Below are 23,310 nucleotides of genomic sequence, written 5' to 3'. Positions count from 1 at the left end.
AAAAATCACAATAAGCATATATTGATTGGTGTGCGCAAAAGTTATAGCATCTACAAAATAGGGGATATATTTATTGCATTTTTATTATTATTATTTTTTTTATATATTGTTTTACTAGTATTGGCGGTGATCAGCGTTTTTTTTTTCTTTTAATTTGGACTGCGACATTGCAGTGGACAGATCAGATGCCTTTTTTACACTTTTTTGGGAAAAACTGACATTTATATAGCGATCAGGGCTAAAAATAGCCACTGATTACTGTATAAATGTCGCTGACAGGGAAGGAATTAACACTAAGGGGCGATCAAGGGGTTTAGTGTTCCCTAGGGAGGTGTTTCTAACTGTGGGGGCAGTGTACTGACAGGGAGTCGGTGAAAATGCAATATGGCTCACAGCTTGGGGATCCGTGAGAACCGAGCCATTGGCGATGTTCGGTGGCTCGGTTCTCAGTGAAGAGACAGCGGGGGACAGATGATTATGGGAAATTATTTTTTCCCATACTTCTCTTCTAATTACTTTTACACTTTATATTTTATTTTATAGCATTTCATATGTGGATTTGCATCTTGGCTCCTGTGTGTAACAACATAACCCTCCATCAGACTGTCAAAACTGATCAGGTCTGAACCAAGAACACCACTCCCACGCAGCATTTGCAAGTTCCCTTGGTCTGTGGACTGTAAATTAGCTATTTCTTCATTGTAGTTAATAGAGGTGAATGGGTTAATTAGTAGTATACACTGTACACATGCATACTGCTTTGGCAATTAAATGTTGGCAACTCTACAGCTACCATCAACAGCTGCCTGTGCTTTAGGTTTCTGAGTCTAAAGTATTTACGTTTCCAAGGGTATCTAATATGCACACAGTACTGCAAAATGTTATGCGCAAAATAATTGGTTAATACAATTCTTTTCTAAACTGATATTATATATTTTTTTTTTGTGTTTTTTATATATATTGGTTATATACGCTCACTGGCCACTTTATTAGGTACACCTGTTTAATTGCTTGGTAACAAAAATAGCTGATCAGCCAATCACATGGTAGCAACCCAATGCATTTAGGCAACAAGATGTGGTGAAGACTACTTGCTGAAGTTCAAACCGAGCATCAGAATGGGGAAGAAAGTGACTTTAACTGTTTTCTGGACCAGCCGCCGCAGTTATACTGTGGCAGGTTTGCTCCTCTGCACGAGCCATCATAGCTGTACATCGGCGGTTTAAGACGCATGCGTCCAAAGCGTGTTGCCCCCGGTGACAGAGCGAGAACCGAGATCTGTGTGTGTGTGTAAACACACAAATCGCAGTTCTCTCAGGGAGAGGAGACAGATTGTGTGTTAACCACTTAAGACCCAGACCATTATGCAGGTAAAGGACCTGACCCCTTTTTGCGATTCGGCACTGCGTCGCTTTAACTGACAATTGCGCGGTTGTGTGATGTGGCTCCCAAACAAAATTGGCGTCCTTTTTTCCCCACAAATAGAGCTTTCTTTTGGTGGTATTTGATCACCTCTGCGTTTTTTTGTTTTTTTTTGTTTGCGCTTTAAACAAAAATAGAGCGACAATTTTGAAAATAATTCAATATTTTTTACTTTTTTGCTATAATAAATATCACCAAAAAATATATAAATACATATTTCCTCAGTTTAGGCCGATATGTATTCTTCTACTTATTTTTGGTAAAATAAATTGCAATAAGTGTTTGATTGGTTTGTGCGAAAGTTATAGCGTTTACAAAATAGGGGATAGTTTTATGGCATTTTTATTAATATTTCTATTTTTTTTACTAGTAATGGCGGCGATCAGCGTTTATTTTTTATTTTTTTCGTGACTGCGACATTATATCGGACACTTTTGACACATTTTTGGGACCATTGTCATTTTCACAGCGAAAAGTGCTATAAAAATGCATTGTTTTCTGTGAAAATGACAATGGCAGTGAAGGGGTTAACCACTAGTGGGCACTAAGGGGTTAAGTGTGCACTAAGGGAGTGATTCTCACTGTAGGAGGGCGTGGCTGTTGGTGTGATGTCACTGATCGTCGTTCCCTATAACAGGAAACAGACGATCAGTGACACTGCCACAGAGAAGAACGGTTCCCCGTTCTTCAGCTCCTGTGACCGATCGCGGGACACCGGCGGCGATCGGGTCCCGTGGGCGCGGTCACGAAGCTTCGGACCGGGTCACGAGCGCACGCGACCCACGGCTGGACACTTAAAGGGCAACGTACCACACTGGTGTGAACTATGCCATTGAAAACCATATAACCTACTTTCCATGCATTTTTGATGCAGAAAAAAACGCACTGGACTGCATGTGGTGTGAAGTATAACTTAGGGCCAGTTCACACCAGACGCAGTTTCGTGCAGTTCCGTGTGCATTTTTTCTGCACAAAATGCATGCACAGTGTTTTTTCCATGTATTCCAATGGCTCTAGTTCACACCATGCAGTCAGTTTCTGCACCGGATACTGACTGCATGGTGTGAACTAGAGCCATTGGAATACATGGAAAACACTGTGCATGCATTTTTAGTGCAGAAAAAATGCGCACAAAACTGAATGGAACTGCGTCTGGCGTGAACTGGCCCTAAAGACAAAACTTTTTATTTTAGTTTGGATAAAGTGGAGAGGGATTAGGTTGCTTGTCAGTTTGTATTGCTGTCTGTGCCCCGGTTAAGGATACTAACCCTCTCTATTTGTCCTGTTTTTACAATTATTAAAAGTAAAAGAAAATCCTTAATTTGGGGACAATCCCCAGAAAAGTAATAGAGGGGAAACCTTGCCATGTGGACACTAGGTCTGGTGACCTGGTGCAATTCCCTTAATTTGCAGGGATTTCCTCTTACTTCCTGTTTGGCTACGTGACAGAAAGTGAAGGGAAATATTTGCAATGGGACACAAATGGCCAGTGCCGATCCTGACCTCCCTGGGGCCCTAAGCAAAATGACATGGTACATTAAAAATGAGAAGCGGGGGGCGCTGACGACAGTGAGGCCGCGTACACACGGTCGGACAAAACCGATGAGAATGGACCGAGGTTCAGTTTCATCGGTCCAAACCGACCGTGTGTATAGCCCATCGGTCTGTTGTCCTTCGGTCCAAAATTTTAAAACATGCTTCAAAATCGAACCGATGGACCGCTGCCCGATTGGTCCAAACCGATGGTTAGTACAGAAAGCATCGGTTCAAAACCCGCGCATGCTCGGAATCAAGTCGACGCATGCTTGGAAGCATTGAACTTCGTTTTATTCAGCACGTCGTGTGTTTGACGTCACCGCGTTCTGACCCGATCGGTTTTTGGAACGATGGTGTGTACGCACATCAGACCATCAGGCCACTTCAGCGGTGAACCGATGGAAATGGCCCGTCGGACCATTCTCATCTGTTTGGAACGGCCGTGTGCACGCGGCCTCACATGTCACATTAAAGAAAGTTGAGAAGTGGGGGGAGGGGGTGTTCTGCTGTCGGAAATGACATCTTACATTGAATTGAGAAGCAAGGGGTGCTGACTTCTTACCTCTTCTCCCATGCAGCCAGCGAGTTGAGAAGCGGGGTGAGGGGGCGAAAATGACTTTTCACTAGGTGGGGCCTCTAGTAATTTGGGGGGCCCTTCGCAGCTTTGCGGGGCCCTAAGCGGCTTGTATAGTGAGCCTATGGGGCGGATCGGCCCTGCAGATGGCAAAAAAAAAAAATCTGACCTGTGTTATAATCCTCCCTTGCTCTATTCAAAATGGGGGGAAAAAATTGGTATGCTCCCTCCAAGGCAATGTTTGGACCTGCTAGTAGGTAGATCAAGCACTGAAGTTTGCATTGATGGATTGGGTCGTGTTTGGGTTTGGACAGGGATGTAGTAAAAGCTGTACAGACAGCTGTCAGCTGCCTACTACAGAGGGTACTTTAGTAAAGTATACCTGGCATTCACACATAAAAAGTACCGTAACTCACTTTACTTTTTTTACAGTTCCTGCCAGCCTCCCTGATGCATTACTGCAGTTCTCCACCCCACAGTGTAATGTCCAGTGCACTGGATTGGCCTAATACCACTGTCACATTGAGTGGGAGCCATAGGAAAATATAACGTTTTAGAACTGTTGGTATTTCCATAGTATCCTTAGGGGGCTTCTTTGGTTAAGTAAAATAAGCCCTCACTGACCTTTGTAGCTGCAGGTACTTGTTTTTAAACTTACTGACCACTTTTTAAAAAAAATCTACAGTGGGGAAAAAAGTTTTTTTTTATCCCTTGCAGATTTTGTAAGTTTGCTCAAAATGAAGGGTCTTTAATTTTTATCATAAGTATATTTTAAATAATAGACCACAAATTTAGAAAAACACACACGATACAATTGTTATACATTTAGTTGCAGTTCAGTTAGTAAAGTACTTGATCCCCTACCAACCAGCAATAATTCTGTCTCTCACAGACTAGCTACAGTATGTGCTCATGTGGTACACAGATTAGTCCTGTCAATTTAGGAAGGTGCTCCTAATGGAAACTCATTATGTATGTTAAAGACAACTGTTCACACAATCTTTCTTCCATTCAAAACCTCACCATCATAGGCAAGATCATAGAGTTATCAAAGGATGCCAGGGACAAGGCTGAAATGGGCTACAAAACCATCAGCAAAAAGCTTGGCAAGAAGGAGACAACTGTTGGAGCGATTATTCACAAATGGAAGAAATACAAAATAACCATCAATCGACCTCGGTCTGGAGCTCCATGCAAGATTTTGCCTCATGGGGTAAGAAAGATCATGAGAAAAGTGAGGGATCAGCCCAGAACTGCTCACTATGACCCTAAGTACACCATCCCTACAGACAGGTTGAAACATTAGGCTTTGGGGCCGTTTCTCTGCTAAAGGTACAGGCCGACTTTGCCGCATTGGGTCAATGGACGGGGCCATGTATTGTAAAACCTTTGGATAAGGACCTTCTTCCCTCAGCCAGAACACTGAAGATGGGTCGTGGATGGGTCTTGCAGCATGACAATGACTCGAAACATACCACCAAGGCTACAAAGGAGTGTTTCAAGAAGCACATTAAAGCAGAGTTCCACTCGCACTCCGTTGCCACATTTGGCACCTTTCGTGGGGGGGTACCGGTTTTGGACAGGTACCGTACCTGTTCCTACTTCTGGGAGACCTGGCTGTGGCCAGGTCCCCCAAGAGTTTGGCCAACCTCCTTCGCTGCCGGGCCAGTTAGAAAGCGAAGCAGTAGGGAACCAGCTTCCCTTACCATGAATGGCAGTAGCACCACCCCTAAAGCCGTTTGGAACATTGGCTAGGGTGCCTACATTGAAGGGTCCTGATATTAAAAGTCAGCAGCTACAGTATTTGTGGGGGTGGGGCGCTGCACTGCACCTACTCTTTAAGATCATGGAGTGGCCTACCCAGCCAACAAATTTCAAGGAAGATCTATAAAGAAGAGTAGACCAAAATTCCTCCTGAGATGAGTGCAAACCTGGTCACCGACTACAAGAAACGTCTTGCCTCTGTGCTTGCCAACAAGGCTTTCCCCACCAAGTCACGTTTTGCTTGGGGACCAAATAATTATTTTACTCACTAAACTGCAACCCAATTTATAACATTTGTATCATGTGTTTTTCCTGGATTTTTGGATGATATTCTGTTTTTATAATTTAAAATACACCTATGATAAAAACTATTATAATTATTTTCCTCACTGTATATATTTTAATGCCCATAGCCTGGCCACAGGTTCACTTTAAAGGAAAACCCCAGCTAAGACCCAAAGTTTAAACTCTGTTATAAATAACTAATAGAGATAGTAGCTCACCTATGGCTATTTTCTATGGAAAAAACTGTATAGCAGAAAAACTAATTATCCAAGTCCGTTTTAATACTAATATATTCCCAAATGTATACTTGCAACACACAGTTTTCTGTAGGTAAGTACTACACTAAGCATGGCAGCATTTTCTTAGAATCCTCCTGTAACACAACCATCCTGCTGAGTTTTAATAATTCTACGTAATTTGTCATTAACAAAAATGTCAGAATGATTATTTATTCTATGCACCAGATTACTAATAATGAAAATGAGAAGAACCAATCCTAGTACTAATCCTCATGCTGCTAAAATCATACCCAAGCCACGTTAATGGCATTGCTGCAGTACAATTAGGAAAACAGAGCTAGTAAAGAACTTGGGATAACATAATCATAAAGTAGCAGCAGTGCCAAGCAGTAACTATAAAAGGAAATCGAATCTAGAGTTGTATAGAATGCAAATGCCATGTGGTGTTGGTGTAGTTCTCTTGTGTAGATCACTTGTAAGGCCACATATTGATCATGGGATAAGTGTTGAGCACAATACAGAAAATAAATACAATACACAAAAAAAAAATAGAAAAAATTTAGCAAGAGTACAAAAGGAGCAACTGAATCAATAAAAGGGATAGGCAGTCACCTATATAGGTTAGAAAAACTGGGTTTGTGGTCCTAGTTAGATTAAAATGTAAGATCAACATTAGAGACTAGCGAACATCAAAGAGTACATTGTCCTGGCAGTTTGCCTGAAGCGCTCTATTATTCTCTTCATTAGGTTTAGATTTGCCAAACCACTTGCTCTATTCCACCTCCTTTATTTCCTTTTTTTAAAGTAAAAAAAAAATGTAAAAGAAAGGAAAGTGTTGCGCTGTCATCAAAAAAATGCTTATATAAACTTAATTAAAAATTCCACAACATTGATTAAATAAAGTGCTGTCAAACAACCAATGATCATGAAGTGCCTGAAAAAAAACAAATAACAGTTCATCACGTGTATATAATAAATAAGTTCATCAAACGATATACCGTATTTTTCGCTCTATAAGACGCACCTGACCATAAGACGCACCTAGGTTTTAGAGGAGGAAAACAAGAAAAAAAATATTCTGAACCAAATGGTGTATTAAAATATTTGCTGCGGACATGGACAGGGGCTGCAGACATGGACATGGACATGAACAGGGACTGCGGACATGGACATGAACAGGGGCTGCGGACATGGACATGGGCGGGGGCTGCGGACATGGGCGGGGGCTGCGGACATGGACGGGGGCTGCGGACATGGACGGGGGCTGCGGACATGGACGGGGGCTGCTGACATAGTCAGCATACTTCTAATACATTTGCCGGTCATTGCTTACATGTTGCATCACTGTGACTGTCCGTCTGCTGAGCCAAGTCGACGTCAAGACCGACCGCCTGAGCATAGCCGAGAACAGCCAAAGTGAGCTGAGCAGGGACAGCTTCCTCCCACCCGAGCACAGCCGAAGTGAACTGAGCGGGGACCGCCCCCTCCCGCCCGAGTATAGCTGAGCAGGGACCGGCCCTCTTCCCGAGCATAGCTAAGCAGGGACCGCCCCCTCCTGCCCGAGTATAGCCAAGCTCAGGTGAGTGGGGACCGCCCCAGGACATTCACTCTATGCTGCTTTATGGGGGACTCTTATTTGTGCGACCGTCGGAACTCGTGGGGGGCGTTTTTAGTGTGGAGGGCGGCTTTCTTGCAGTGGCGGGGGGGAGTTACCAGCGGCAGGCGTTGCCCGCGGCGGGGGGCGGTGCCTGATGTACATTCGGACCATAAGATGGAGAGTGCGTCTTATGGTCCGGTAAATAACGATCAAATTCAAAAAGTCTGTGCTATCATACAGAACAAACAAAATGATGACATTAAAAATGGTTGCCAACACGTGCACTTCCTATTTTGCTAGTGCTGCAGGTGATCACCCAGTTGTGCTTCACGTTGAGATGTTTAAATTGGCCTCTTACTGGGTATTTAGACCTCAGTTAACCACTTAAAGGAGTTGTAAAGGAAAATGTTTTTTCACCTTAATGCAATCTATGTATTAAGGTGAAAAACCGTCTGATACTGCCGCCCCCCCCCCCCCCGAGCCCCCCTTATACTTACATGACCCCTCGAAAGTCCCGCGTGCGGTCCCACGATCCTCTTCGCCGCTCATTGGCTAGAGCGGATGGATTGAGAGCAGCACAGCCATTGGCTGGCGCTGCTGTCAATCACATCCAGTGACGCGTCGCGCCAAAGGGGCGGGGCCGAGTGATACAGCGAGCGACTATGGCCGCTCGCTGTATCACGGGAGCGCGCCCGCAATTAGTGACCACCATGCGAGCTCTCGCATGACTGTGGTGACTAATTGCGGGGGGGACCAGAGACAGCCATCGAGGGACCCCAGAAGACATGGATCGGGGCCACTCTGTGCAAAACGAACTGCACAGTGGAGGTAAGTATGACATGTTTTTGTTATTTAACCACTTAAAGACCGCCTCCTGCATATATACGTCAGCAGATTGGCACGGCTGGGCAGATGTACGTACAGGTACGTCCTGTAAATTTGCCCAGCCGTGGGAACCCCGGAACCTGCGGACCCGATCGCCGCTGGGGTCCCGCGATCGGTCCCTGGAGCTGAAGAACGGGGAGAGCCTTGTGTAAACACGGCTTCCCGTACTTTACTGTGGCGGCTGCATCGATCGTGTCATCCCCTTTATAGGGAGACACAATCGATGACGTCACTCCTACAGCCACACCCCCCTACAGTTGTAAACACACACTAGGTGAAACATAACTCCTTCAGCGCCCCCTGTGGTTAACTCCCAAACTGCAACTGTCATTTCCACAATAAACAATACATTTTAAATGCATTTTTTGCTGTGAAAATGACAATGGTCCCAAAAATGTGTCAAAATTGTCCGAAGTGTCCGCCATAATGTCGCAGTCACAAAAAAAAAACACTGATCGCCGCCATTGGTAGTAAAAAAAAAAAATTAATAAAAATGCTATAAAACTATCCCCTATTTTGTAAACGCTATAAATGTTGCGCAAACCAACCGATAAACGCTTATTGCGATTTTTTTTACCAAAAATGTGTAGAAGAATATGTATCAGCCTAAACTGAGGAAAAAAACATTTTTTTTTATATATTTTTGGGGGATATTTATTATAGCAAAAAGTAAAAAATATTGAATTTTTTCCAAAATTGTCGCTCTATTTTTGTTTATAACGCTAAAAAAAATAAAAACCGCAGAGGTGATCAAATACGACCAAAAGAAAGCTCTTTTTGTGGGAAAAAAAAGGACGCCAATTCTGTTTGGGAGCCACGTCGCACGACCGCCCAATTGTCAGTTAAAGCGACGCAGTGCCGAATCGCAAAAAGGGGCCTGGTCCTTTACCTGCATTTTGGTCCGGGGCTTAAGTGGTTAAAAAAAAAAATCCTTTAACGCTTTAAGGACCTTGCCTGTTTTTCAGACTCTGTGTTTACAAGTTTAAAACAGTTTTTTTTTTGCTAGAAAATTACTCGGAACCCCCAAACATTATATATTGTTTTTCTTCTAACACCCTAGAGCATAAAATGGCGGTCATTGCAATACTTTTTGTCACACTGTATTTGCGCAGCGGTCTTACAAGCGCACTTTTTTAATTAAAAAATAAGACAACAGTAAAGTTAGCCCAATTTTTTTTTTATATTGTGAAAGATAATGTTACGCCAAGTAAAATGATACCCAACATGTCACACTTCAAAATTGCTCCCGCTCGTGGAATGGCGTCAAACTTTTACCCTTAAAAATCTCCATAGGTGACGTTTAAAAAATTCTACAGGTGACATTTGAGTTACAGAGGAGGTCTAGGGCTAGAATTATTGCTCTCGCTCGAACGATTGCGGCGATACCTCACTTGTGCAGTTTTAACACTGTTTTCATATGCGTTTGCGTCTGCGACCCAAGCTCGTCGGGACGGGGCGCTTTAATAAAAATTATTTTTTTGTTTTCTTTTTTATTTTACTTGATTATATTTCTTTTTACACTGTTTGTTTTTTTAAATGGGTCACTTTTATTCCTATTACAAGGAATGTAAACATCCCTTGTAATAGAAAAAAGCATGACAGGTCCGCTTAAATATGAGATCTGGGGTCAAAAAGACCTCAGATCTCATATTTAGACTAAAATGTAAAAAATACATGAAAAAATTGTCATTTCAAAAAATGACAACAAAAAAATGTGTAAAGTTTTGAAGTCGCTTCCGCCCTGCTGTGCTATGGAGACGGGTGGGGGCCATCTTGCCCTCACTCGTATCCATGGCAAGCAGCAAGAAGGACTCGATCGCCTCCGCCGCTACCAACGGCTCAGGTAAGCGGCAGAGGGCGCGGGAGAAAGGGCCTTCTCCCACCGCCGATAACGGTGATCTTGTGGTGAATCCGCCATGGAGACCACCATTATCGTTCACAGGACCGGCCACGGAAAAGATGGATATCTCGGTTGTGGCAGCAGCTGCTGCTGTTACTGAGATATTCATCTTTAAAGTGCTGACGTTCAGCCAGTCCTTAAGTGGTTAAAGTGACACTAAAGGTTCAAATATATATTTTTTAAATAATAAACATGTCATACTTGCCTCGCCTGTGCAGCTCGTTTTGCACAGAGTGGCCCCAATTCTTGTCTTCTGGTGTCCCTCGGCGGCTGTCTCGGCTCCTCCCTGCTTTTTATAACCCCCTCTGGGAAGCTCTCTCCCAAGGGGGTTACCTTGCGGGCATGCTACCAAGTCCTGTATTCGGCGTCCATAGCCGCCGACTACAGGACTCGGCCCCGCCCCCTGGGCCTCGCCTTATTGGAGTTGATTGACAGCAGCACGAGCCATTGGCTGTGCTGCTAACAATCTATCCTATGAAGAGCCAAAAAGACCGAACGAAGGAAGAACGTGCTTGCGACGCTGGACTTTCCAGGGCTCAGGTAAGTAAAACGGGGGGGGGGGGGGGGAGGGCTGGGGGGCCAGTGATCATAAGATGTTATGCATCAAGGTGAAAAAATATGAACCTTTACAACCCCTTTAAGCCCCATAAACACAATCAGAAAATTGTACGAAAAATACCACTTTCTAAGCGATTGTACAATAATCTGATCGTTGGTACAGAGCTTTTGAAAGCTGATCATGACGGTTCATCTGATATTATCTGATCGGACATGCATGAATTATTTTTTTTTGTACGATACCAGATCGTATGATTTCTATTGAATCAGTACAGTTGTCTTTTAAAAATGTAATACACATTATATCACTTCCGACTTTTTATTCTGTTTCAGAATTTTGATAACTTTAGTAAACTCTTCAGTTTTGATATGAGATTAGCATGCAAAAAAAAAAAAAACGACTATCATTCGTCCGATAATCTCATTGTGTGTACCAGGCATACGGGTCTAGCCTGGCTTTAGTGAGAACACCATCACTGTAGGTATGGAACTTAACTCCCATCAGAAAGGCACTTGTGGTAATCGGTCCCTTACTAAGGGTCTCCGGAATCTCTCTGCAAAACATTAGTCGCACAAAATCATATGAAGCAGAATACGTGTGAAAAGAGGGAAAAAATGCTCATTGCGCAAATGTCCACAAATGATTATAATTTATTAAAAAGGCATGTACTCGCAAGTCTAGTAAAAACAGGCATTCAGTACAGATTGTCATTCAATGCCCCGGCGGTCGTGCTGATGTCACCTCTAAGTCCTCCGCCCGACATGTTTTGTCATATGAGATGTTGTCACTGGGGCAACAGAGAGTAAAAAAAAATATGTTTCCCCTCCCAAAAATCAACCCAGGCCTTAAAGCACATGGATCAAACCTGTTTATAGCATGAGGGCTAGCTATTGAGTCAAGCACATATCTTACTCAGCATTAAGAGTGAAAAGAAAATGTTTCCTACCTCAAAAAAACAGCTCACAAAAACCACTTATTTTTTTCCATTCTTTTCTATTGAGGGTGACAGAAATTCAGATATGTCAGGTTATACTGACCGTCCTGCTTCCACAAGTGACCCCAGCAATTATATATGACACTAACATTAATCCAGACAATGACAGGTAGCATGGAAACGTAGTACTTTGTCTTGTCTCTGTGTATAGTTTGTAATTATTCAGGTACATAGAGACAGCTATAGTAATTGTTATGTTCTCTTTTCTTGGTGCAATCTGTCAGACTGCCTAAAAATATTCCCTGCATGAGGCTAATTGATATTTTAGCAGTTTTTCAGCAAAGAGGATGATTGCAGTGCCTAAGATATAGAATGCCATTTGGAGAAACAAATACCGTATATACTCAAGTATAAGCCGACCCGAATATAAGCCGAGGCCCCTAATTTTACCACCAAAAAATGGGAAAACGTATTGACTCGAGTATAAGCTAGGGTGTCCATATTCATGCCTCACTGTGCCCATGCCTCACTGTGTCCATGACTAGACTGACATTTAACATGGGAGTCTATGGAGGGGGTGCCTGGCCTTGAAAAATTGGTGCCATAGGTCCCCCAGACACAAAAATTGAGTGAGGTAACTATTTGTTGAATAAAAAGAGATTGCACTCACATGTTGTAGAATATAAAAGTGCGTGTAAAATTGCTGTAGCCGGCCGGCTCTCACTATCCACCCGTCCTTCCGGATAGCAGCGAGGTATACTGTGGTGACGTCAGCACGCCGCTCCTCCCTAGGATAGTGAGAGCCGGCCGACTACAGCAATTTTACACGCACTTTTATATTCTACAACATGTGAGTGGCTGAGTGCAATCTGTTTTTATTCAACAAATAATTGCCTCACTCAATTTTTGATGAACCAGTGGAGCAGGGCATAGGAGGTGCCTTTCAGACCCCTTTTCGGGAGGGAAATAACACATAACATTAATTGGTACTCAGTCTGGCTAAAAACAGCCACATCAGTAGACTGTCTTAGTTGAGTTTAGAGAAGACAAAAACCTTCTACATATATGGACACAGACATGTAAAGTGTCATTAAACCCAGACTATGAAAAACTCTCATGACATGCAATATATAATGAGGGGAAAAAGGTATTTTATTCCCTTGCTGATTTTGTATGTATTAAAAAGGGGGGAATAGGGTTGGGACTTTAACCACTTCCATACAGGGCAGTTATACACACATCCATACCAGGCCTATTCTGGTACTTCTTTCCTACATGTACAAATCATATTTTTTTTGCTAGAAAATTACACAGAACCCCCAAACATTATATATGTTTTTTTAGCAGACACCCTAGGGAATAAAACGACGGTAATTGAAACATTTTATCTTGCACGCCATTTGCGCAATAATTTTTCAAACGCCTTTTTTTTGGAAAAAAATTGTTTCATGAATTAAAAAAATAACAAAACAGTAAAGTTAGCCCAATTTTTTTGTAAAATATGAAAGATGATGTTACACCGAGTAAATAGATACCTAACATGTCACGCTTTAAAATTGCGCACATTCATGGAATGGCGCCAAACTTCGGTACTTAAAAATCTCCATAGGCAACGCTTTGACATTTTTTACAGGTTACCAGTTTAGATTTACAGAGGAGATCTAGTGCTAGAATTGTTGCTGGCACTCTAACGCACGCGGCGATACCTCACATATGTGGTTTTAACGGCGTTTACATATGTCGGCAGGACTTGCGTGTGCGTTCGCTTCTGCGCGCAAGCTACTGGGGACAGGGGTGTTGAAAAAAATATTTTTTATTTCTTTTTTTTTTTTTACATATTTATTTATTTTTTTACACTTTTTTTTTTTATTTTTTTTTTTTATTATCACTTTTATTCCTATTACAAGGAATGTAAACATCCCTTGTAATAGGAATGTGTGTGACAGGTACTCTTTATGGAGAGCTGCAGGGTCAATAAGACCCCACATCTCTCCTCCAGGCTGGAAAGCATGAAATCGGTGAAAAAAAATTCACCGATCTCATGCAGACTGTTGCTTAGCAGCCGCAATTGCGGCTTTGTTTACTTACGGGGACCCGGGCGTGACGTCATCACATCGCGCCCGGGTCCTCCGACGGTCATAGAGATGACTGGTGACCATCTGGTCACCAGTCATCTCTATGCTTCCTGCCAGCGCCGGACGATTCGTTCTCCGGGCCCCCGATGGCACGGGAGAGCCCGGAGAAGCACCGGATGGCGGCGGGAGGGGGGGGATGTCCCCTCCCGCCACCTGTAAGAACGATCTAGCGGCGGAATCGCCGCTATGATCGTTCTTACGTTGTGCAGAATCGCCGGCAGGAGAAAAGGATATCTGAATGATGCCTCTAGCTGCAGGCATCATTCAGATATCCACCCGGAAAGCCCAGGACGTCACATGACGTCCTCCTGGATCGAGGAGGGGTTCCTGCCGCCGTCATTTCACAATGACGCGGTAAGGAAGTGGTTAAATGAGGCATGTGATATACACTACCACAGGCCTCCATCCCTGTAAATGTAATGGGAGAGTTGGGACTTTGAATGAGATGCGTTTTTAGCAGTATGCGATTAAGTATATATATGGAATATAAAAAATGTTTCCATAATAGCCAGGCTCAAAGTTACCAACCAAAAAAGCACTAAACCAATTTAATCTGTCTAACTGTATGTAATTAAAAACAGAGGTTTAGTTGCATGTATTTGCAAATACCTGGGTAAGCTGCAGGTCAACGTCAAGGCACTTTGTGTACTGCAGTCCTAGCTATGATTTTTAAAGCCTCCTAAAGAGGAGCACAGGCGTGCTACTCAATAGATAGGGGGCAGGTGATAACCTAAACCCGCCCCTACCTATAGTTGGTCTGGCAAAAAAGAGCACTGGAAAAACAAAATAAATGCAGGAGTGGAACCAAACATGCCTACCAAACCAAAATACCACCAGACTAGGTGCGGACCACATACAACTGGGTCAGCTATTAGCACAATCATAGCTAGGACTGCAGCACATGGAGTGCCTTGACGTTGGCCTTCAGCTTACCCAGGTATTTTCAAATACATGCAACTAAACCTCTGTTTTTAATTACATACAGTTAGACAGATTAATTTGGTTTAGTGCTTTTTTTGGTTGGTAACTTTGAGCCTGGCTATTATGGAAAAAATGTTTATATTCCATATATATACTTAATCGCATACTGCTAAAAATTCATCTCATTCAAAGTCCCAACTCTCCCCCCTTTTTATACATTTACAGGGATGGAGGCCTGTGGTAGTGTCTATCACATGCCTCATTCAAAGTTCCAACCCTATTCCCCCCTTTTTAATACTATTCAGGGATGGAGATGCGTTTTCAGGAGTGGAATAGAGTGCCTCCACCGATCTACCACCAACAGTTAACTTATGCATTGTCATTTTTTGACTAGCTGACCCAGTTTGATGTGGTCCGCACCTAGTCTGGTGGTATTTTGGTTTGGTAGGCATGTTTGGTTCCACTCCTGTATTTATTTTGTTTTTCCAATGCTCTTTTTTGCCAGACTAACTATAGGTAGGGGCGGGTTTAGGTTATCACCTGCCCCCTATCTATTGATTAGCACGCCTGTGCTCCTCTTTAGGAGGCTTTAAAAATCATAGCTAGGACTGCAGTACACAGAGTGCCTTGACGTTGGCCTGCAGCTTACCTCTGTTTTTAATTACATACAGTTAGACAGATTAATTTGGTTTAGTGCTTTTTTGGTCGGTAACTTTGAGCCTGGCTATTATGGAAACATTTTTTATATTCCATATATATACTTAAAGTGGATCTCCACCCTAAAGTGAAGTCGCGCTGATCGGCACCCTCCCCCCTCCGGTGTCACATTTGACACCTTTCAGGGGGGAGGGGGGTGCAGATACCTGTCTAAAGACAGGTATTTGCACCCACTTCCGGCCACACGTCACGGGCAAAAGACGGGTTTTTCCTGACATCCTGCCCGTCCCCCGTTGTGTGCTGGGAACACTCGGCTCCCAGCACACAGCGGGAGCCAATCGGCGGGCGCAGCGCGACTCGTGCATGCGCCGTAGGGAACCGGGCAGTGAAGCCGGAGCGCTTCACTTCCTGGTTCCCTCACCGTGAATGGAGGGGGGAGCAGCAGGGTGACGAGCGATCGCTCGTCCTCTGCTGCGGACGCCGCTGGACTCCAGGACAGGTAAGTGTCCTAATATTAAAAGTCAGCAGCTGCAGTATTTGTAGCTGCTGGCTTTTAATATTTTTTTTCCAGGGAACATCCGCTTTAATCGCATACTGCTAAAAACGCATCTCATTCAAAGTCCCAACGCTCCCCCCTTTTTTATGCTGATTTTGTATGTTTGCCCACTGATAAAGAAATAATAAGCCTATAATTTTAATGGTAGGTTTATTTTAACAGTGAGAGACAGATTAACAATGAAAATATCCAGAAAAATAGATTTGAGTTTTAGACCCCTTTCACACTGGGGTGTTTTTCAGGCTCCTTTAGCGTTAAAAAAAGCGCCTGAAAGAAGCTGCATCTGCAATCCCAATGTGAAAGCCTGAGTGCTTTCACACTAAAGCGCCTGAAAAACGCCCCAGTGTGAAAGGGGTCTTAGCGTTAAAAGAAAGTGCCTGTAAAACGCCCAAAAGAAGCTGCATCTGCAATGCCAATGTGAAAGCCTGAGTGCTTTCACACTGAGGCGCTGCGCTGGCAGGGCTTCAAAAAAAGTCTTGCAAGCAGCTTTTTTGTAGCGCTTTAAGAGCGTTGAATACACCACTCCTAAAGCGCCCCTTCTCATTGAGATGATTTTTTTTAACACCAAAGCGCCTAAAAAACGCCCCTGTGCGAAAGGGGTCTTAGCGGAGCTTTTTCCAGCGTTTTTGGGACGCTGGCAGTGTGAAAGGGCTCTGAAAGCACTCAGGCTTTCACATTAGGATTACAGATGAGGCTTCTTTCAGGCGCTTTACATGCTCTTTTTTTAACGCCAAAGCGCCTGAAAAACGCCCGAAAAATTCCTGAAAAACACCCCAGTGTGAAAGGGGCCTTAATGAGTGAAATAAGTATTTGATCCCCTATCAATCAGCAAGATTCCTACACCCCAGGTGTCTTCTATACAGGTAACAAGCTGAGATTAGGAGCACTATCTTAAAGGGAGTGCTTCTAATCTTAGCTTGTTATCTGTATAAAAGACACCTGTCCACAGAAGCAAGCAATCAATCAATCAGATTCCAACCTCAGTCTCCACCATGGCCAAGACCAAAAAGCTGTCCAAGGATGTCAAGGACTAGATTGTAGACCTGCACAAGCCTGGAATGGGCTACAAGACTATATCGCCAAGCAGCTTGGTAAGAGGGTGATAGCAGTTGGTGCGATTATTAGCAAATGGAAGAAACACAAAATACCTGTCACTCTCCCTCGGTCTGGTGCTCCATGCAAGATCTCACCTTGTGGAGTTTCAATGAACTACACGGGAGAATATTGATAATGATTACAAGGCAGCTGGGACTATAGTCACCAAGAAAACAATTGGTAACGCACTACGTCATGAAGGACTAAAATCCTGCAGCGCTTGCAAGGTCCCCCTGCTCAAGAAAACACATGTACAGACCCGTCTAAAGTTTGCTAATGAACATCTGAATCATTCAGGCCGCGTCCAAACCGATGAGAATGGTCCGACGGACCGTTTTCATTGGTTCACTGCTGAAGTGGCCTGGCGGTCTGATGTGCGTACACACCATCAGTTCAAAATCCGATCGGGTCAGAACGCGGTGACGTAAAACACACGACGTGCTGAAAAAAACAAAGTTCAATGCTTCCAAGCATGCGTCGACTTGATTCTGAGCATGCGCAGGTTTTGAACCGATGCTTTTGTGTACTAATTATCGGTTTGGACCCATCGGTCAGCGGTCCATCGGTTCGATTTTAAAGCAAGTTCTAAAATTTTTGTCCGAAGGACAACAGACCAATGGGCCGTACACACGGACGGTTTGGACCGATGAAACTGGACTTCAGGCCATTTTCATCGGTTTGGACCAACCGTGTGTACGCGGCCTCAGAGGAGAACTGGGAGAAAGTGTTGTGGTCAGATAAGACCAAACTCAAGCTTTTTGACATCAAGTCAACTCGCCATGTTTGGAGAAGGAATGCTGCCTATGACCCCAAGAACACCATCCCCACCGTCAAACATAGAGGTGGGAACAGTATGCTTTGGGGGTGTTTTTCTGCTAAGGGGACAGGACAACTTCACTGCATGAAAGGGATGATGGAAGGGGCCATGTGCCGTCAAATCTTGGGTGAGAACCTACTTCACTCAGCCCAGGGCATTAAAAATGGGTGGTGGATGGGTATTCCAGCATGACCGTGACCCAAAGCACACAGCCAAGGCAAAAAATTTGTGGCTCAAGAAAAGGCACGTTAAGGTCCTGGAGTGGCCTAGCCAGTCTCCAGACTTTAATCCCATAGAAAACATGTGGACGGAGCTGAAGGTTCGAGTTACCAAACATCAGCCTCAAAACCAAATGACTTGTAGAGGATCTGCTAAGAAGAGTGGGACAAAGTCCCTCCTGAGATGTGTGCAAACCTGGTAACCAACTACAAGAAACGTCTGACCTCTGTGATTGCCAACAAGGGTTTTGCCACAAAGTACTAAGTTATGTTTTGTGAAGAGGTCAAATACTTTTTTCACTCATTAAAATATGCAAATCAATTTATAACTTTTTTTAAATGCGTTTTTGATTATTTTGTTGTTATTCTGTCTCTCACTATTAAAATAAACCTACCATTAAAATTATAGACTCATCATTTCTTTGTCAGTGGGCAAACATACAAAATCAGCATGGGATCAAATACTTTTCCCCCCTCACAAAGCCACTAATGCTTAGTCATGTCTGTGAATGTTTTACAATGCCTCATGGGACGTGTAATTCCGCAACAGCTGGAGGGCCGTAATTTGGAGATCCCTGCTCTAGGGTACTCAGTTTGAATCCCAACCATGGCACCACCAGCATGGTGTTTACATGTTCACCCTATGCCTGTGTGGGTTTCCTCCCATATTCCAAAGACATGCTGGTAGGTTAATTGGATCCTTTCTAAATTGGACTTAGTACATGTATGAATGTGAGTTAAGCATCGTACATGCGATCAGGTTTTGCAACAGGAATTGTGTGATGACAGACTGTTGGCCTAAAATCTGACCGTTTATATGCTCCATCAGACAATTGTTTTCCAACTTTCCGCCGGCAAATGTTGGATGGCAGGCTAATAAATTTTCTGCGGACAACAGTCTGTTGTCAGATTTTCCTATCGTGTGTACACAAGTCCAAAGTACAAACATGCATGCTCGGAATCAATGCTCACCAAACATGACATTAGCAGAAGGTGCCCAAAGGGTGGAGCTCAAGAGCTGAAATGTCACGCAGTACGTCACTACGTTCGTGTTTGTTGGCCGACCATTGTGTGTAAGACAAGTTCATGGCCAACGCCCTTCGGACAAAAGTCTGACGCTTTGTCTGCGGAAAGTCTGATAGTGTGCACTAGGTTTTTGGGACCCTAGATTGTAAGCGCCTTGAGGGCAGGGACTGATGTGAATGTATAATATATACATATAGGTAAAGCACTGCGTAACTTGGCGCCGCTATATAAATACATGTAATAAATAACAGAATACATAAATGGGCATGTGCATTTCTTATTAGTGGTGCTCCAGGTGACCTTTAGTGCCGGTTCACACTACCGCGACTTGGGATCCGACTTGTGTCCCCCCAAGTTGCGTGACATGAGAAATGCAATTGAAGTCAATGAGAGCCGTCTTAAAGCGGAGGTTCACCCATACCTTACACATTTTCCCCTTCGCTTTATGCTCGTTTTGTCTAGGGGAATCGGCTATTTGTATTAAAATATGATCCGTACTTACCCGTTTTCGAGATGCATCTTCTTCCGCCACTTCCGGGTATGGGCTGCGGGAATGGGCGTTCCTTCTTGATTGACAGTCTTCCGAGAGGCTTCCGACGGTCGCATCCATCGCGTCACGATTTTCCAAAAGAAGCCGAACGTCGGTGCGCAGGCGCAGTATAGAGCCGCACCGACGTTCGGCTTCTTTCGGCTACGAGTGACGCGATGGATGCGACCGTCGGAAGCCTCTCGGAAGACTGTCAATCAAGAAGGAACGCCCGCTCCCGAAGACCCATACCCGGTAGCGACGGAAGAAGATGCATCTCGAAAACGGGTAAGTACGGATCATATTTTAATACAAATAGCCGATTCCCCTAGACCGAACGAGCAGGAAGCTAAGGGGGGAAAAAAAAAAGGAATTGGTTGAACTCCCGCTTTAATGAACACTACTGAAGTCGCTCCGACTTCAGAAAAGGTTCCTGTACTACTTCAAGGCGACTTCTACCCATTGATTTCAATGGAAGTCGGATCTCTGCCTTAAAGCCCTGCACACACAGCCCAGAATCTCGTCTGGGAAAAAAAAGTTTTTCCTGACGAGATTCTTCGCAAAAATCTCTTCCTGGCCGAGTGTATGGACAGTCCTTTCAAAAGAACCGCCATTCTTTTGAATGGCACGAACGCGGTGACGTCATTGACTACGATGAGCATGCCCTTGTTACATTCGATGCCGTCGCCACCATCTTGCTACACTCTACCTATGCCTTGGAAGCTAACGCGCATGCATCAGTCATTTCAAGCATGCGCGGGTTTCCACGGCGACAGGGAAGTATACAGATGCTTGGGTTTCTTGGCAGGAAAACACTGCCGAGAATCACAACGAGAAAATAGAGAGCAGGTTCTCTATTTTTCTCGTCGAGATTCTGGGCAGTTTTCTCGACGGGAAACCCCAAAGTCTCGTACACACGGACGGTTTACTCCGGAGTTTTCTTGCTGGGAAAACCGTGTGTGTGAACGAGGCTTTAAGGCTGCATTCACACCTGAGCGTAGGTCGTTTTTTCGGGTGTTTTTTTCTGCCGTTTTGTCACGTGTATTCATGCTTATTTGCGTGTTTGCATACAGCGTCGTCCGACGTTTTTGTACTTCGACGTTTTTTATTTTAGCTAATAGGAAAAATGATCATCTTTTCATCACTTGTTGCTATGTTGGTAGATATTTTTTATCTTCTGCTTGGGTGAAATGTTCTATTGATTAAAGCGACGAAACGCCCGTAGCAAACGCTCGTTGACGCGCTAATCGCTTGAATCGAGCATTTCCATTACTTTCTATGGGAAATGGAAACGCTCAAAAACGCCCAAACCGCCCGATTCAGGCGTTCGGCGTCGGTCGTTTTGGAGTGGAGATGTGAACCATCTCCATAGGCGACAAAACGCTCAGGTGTGAATGCAGCCTAACTGGAGCAACTTTACAGGAAGAGAAAATAGTTAACTCAGGCAAACCCCTCCCTCCCACAGAGCTGATTATTCTGTGATTGGCCACAGCCAAAGTCGCCCGTCCTGGAGGCAACTTTAAGTCGCGTTGTAAGTTGCTCCAAGTCGCGCTGAATTTGCCTTGCAAAGTCGCTCTGTAAGTCGGGTTGCCCCTGTGTGATCCGCCACTTAGGCCTCATGCACACTGACTGTTATAATAACCATAGCACACCAGTAGCTTTGTAGTACGTTTTTCAAAGTTTTGGCAAAAGCGTTCTTTAGCATTATCGTTTTTATCACCCGGCAAAAATAGGTGACAGTTGATGGAGAGTTTATTGACTGTAGAAAAAACTTCTAAAGCCAAAAACAGCTGCTGTAAAAAAATGTCTGGTGTGCATGAGTTTTTATTGGCAGTGTAGCGTAGCATTGTGTACCTGGTGCCCTTTGATTACTCAGCACTTGCTGCCCTGTTCTCCTCAGTGCTCATCTTCTATGAGGGAAGGAACACATCACGAAGGCTGGCCTTCATGGTAATATGAGCACATGACAGGAAAAGCCTTTAGAAAAGGAAATGCGGGGGCCAGGTGACAATACAGTCCCTGTCATACAATAGTCTTAGCATGGCAGGTATGGCAGGCACGGGCTGTGGCACGGTTCACATGCCCTGGCATTGTGTCTAGGAGACTAGGCGAATGTGTTTACATTGGAATGCTGTTGCTGTGTTCCGTAGATCACTTTCGGTTTAGCAGAGATCAGGTTACGTCAAGCTGGGCTGTGCATTGTGTGGAAGTCCCCCCTCCCCCAGGCTTCATCTATAAAATAGATTTGTAATGTGAAAGTCCAGAGTGTGAAAGGAAGGAATAGAAACTACTGCTGCTGGTGCTTTGATTTTCTTCCTCCTCTCATCTATTTCTATGTGTTTTCTTTCCAGTTCATCGACAGTAAGATCTGTGGGAATTTCCAGCCGTGGACGCTGCTCATGGAATCTCCAGGTAGGAAGTACACATTTATTGTCTTGTGTCCATGACATTTAGAAAGGCCTCATTTTTCCCTTTTTTTTGTAGTCGTCTATAAAGGCCCTTTCATAATTCTTGCTATGTATAATAAAATAAGGTAGCCCACTCTTTAATATAATCAGATGCAAACGGATATCTTGTAGACTCCGTTCTACGCTCTAGCTGAGCTGATCATCCAACCGTTGAAACATTTGCCAAATTTATTAAGCCCTTTTAAAGAATTATTTACCCACGCGCTCAATGGATCGAGGATCTTTGATTGCCAAACATCTGGACTTTTCCTCCTTCGATGGGAAATGAAAGTCTTATATGTTATATATTTATATGTTTAACCCCTTGTGGACCAAGGCTATAATGGGTATGCCCTGCATGATTTAAAGCAGTGGTGGTCAACTTCCTAAATACAAGGATACCTAAAAATATAGCCCCTGACATGTCCAGAGGGCCACACAATAGCTTATTTTTTGTAAATTTGAAATTCTTGCACTTTGTTTGAAAATGTGATTCCAGTAAAGCCCCCCACTCCCTTGGTGCAGTTCCCAGGATCACAATAAACAAACTTTGGATAGTGAGTGGTAGCAGATTAAATAATTTGTGCCGGTTCACATAGGGGCGACCTGTCAGCCAGATAGGTCGCGCCCCATGCAGTACAATGGAACCGTTCTAATAGGAGCGGCTCCTGTTGCTCCGACTTATAAAAAGGTTCCTGTTCTACTTTGGAGCAGCTTGCATTGACTTCTTTTAAAGCCCTGAGGTTGTGCTGTGCAGGGCAGCTTCAGATTCGGACGACTTTGAAGCCACCCCTGTGTGAACTGGCACTTACCAAACCTACAACAGTAAAATCAGTGTGTGTATGCAGAATAGCATGCTTGTTATACTCACTGTGAAAACTAAGGGGTTAATCATGTGCATTGTGTAGATGGGCTGTTTGATCATGTATGCACAGATCCTCCCTCTCCTTCACTGTCCTCATTGACAAGTCCTGATAAGACCGTGTCTGGAGTCAGGCTGCACATGCTCAGTTTGGTGTGTATTGCTAGAGTTTTTTTGGGGAGGGTGCCTGTGATCACCACAGGGCCAATTGGTACTGTCCAAACAGAGGGTCAGGGGTCTTGAAGCCTGATAGGACAATCGTGGAGGAAATGAAAACTCCTCCTACAAACATTACTAGGAACTGATAAAAGTCACAAGACTGCTATATACTGCTGATGATAGAAGGTATTTAGCA

At 44.0% G+C, this 23,310-nt stretch overlaps 1 protein-coding gene across 6 annotated transcripts in view; it reads left to right on the top strand.

Moving 5' to 3' along the window:
* The window catches only part of DTX3 (deltex E3 ubiquitin ligase 3), a 155,002-nt gene that overhangs the window by 54,334 nt on the left and 77,358 nt on the right, over positions 1–23,310 (top strand). For 3 of the 6 annotated variants that reach the window (XM_040340901.1, XM_040340896.1, XM_040340895.1), the window contains exon 1: positions 21,708–22,058. The gene's annotated coding sequence lies outside the window, so the exon portion shown is untranslated. The other 3 variants (XM_040340899.1, XM_040340898.1, XM_040340897.1) reach the window with 2 other exon arrangements.

The sequence above is a fragment of the Rana temporaria genome, chromosome 2 (genome assembly GCF_905171775.1).
Source record: "Rana temporaria chromosome 2, aRanTem1.1, whole genome shotgun sequence".
NCBI classification, from domain to species: domain Eukaryota; kingdom Metazoa; phylum Chordata; class Amphibia; order Anura; family Ranidae; genus Rana; species Rana temporaria.
The sequence above is the reverse complement of the archived record's forward strand: the minus strand, read 5'-3'. Positions and strand labels throughout refer to the sequence as shown.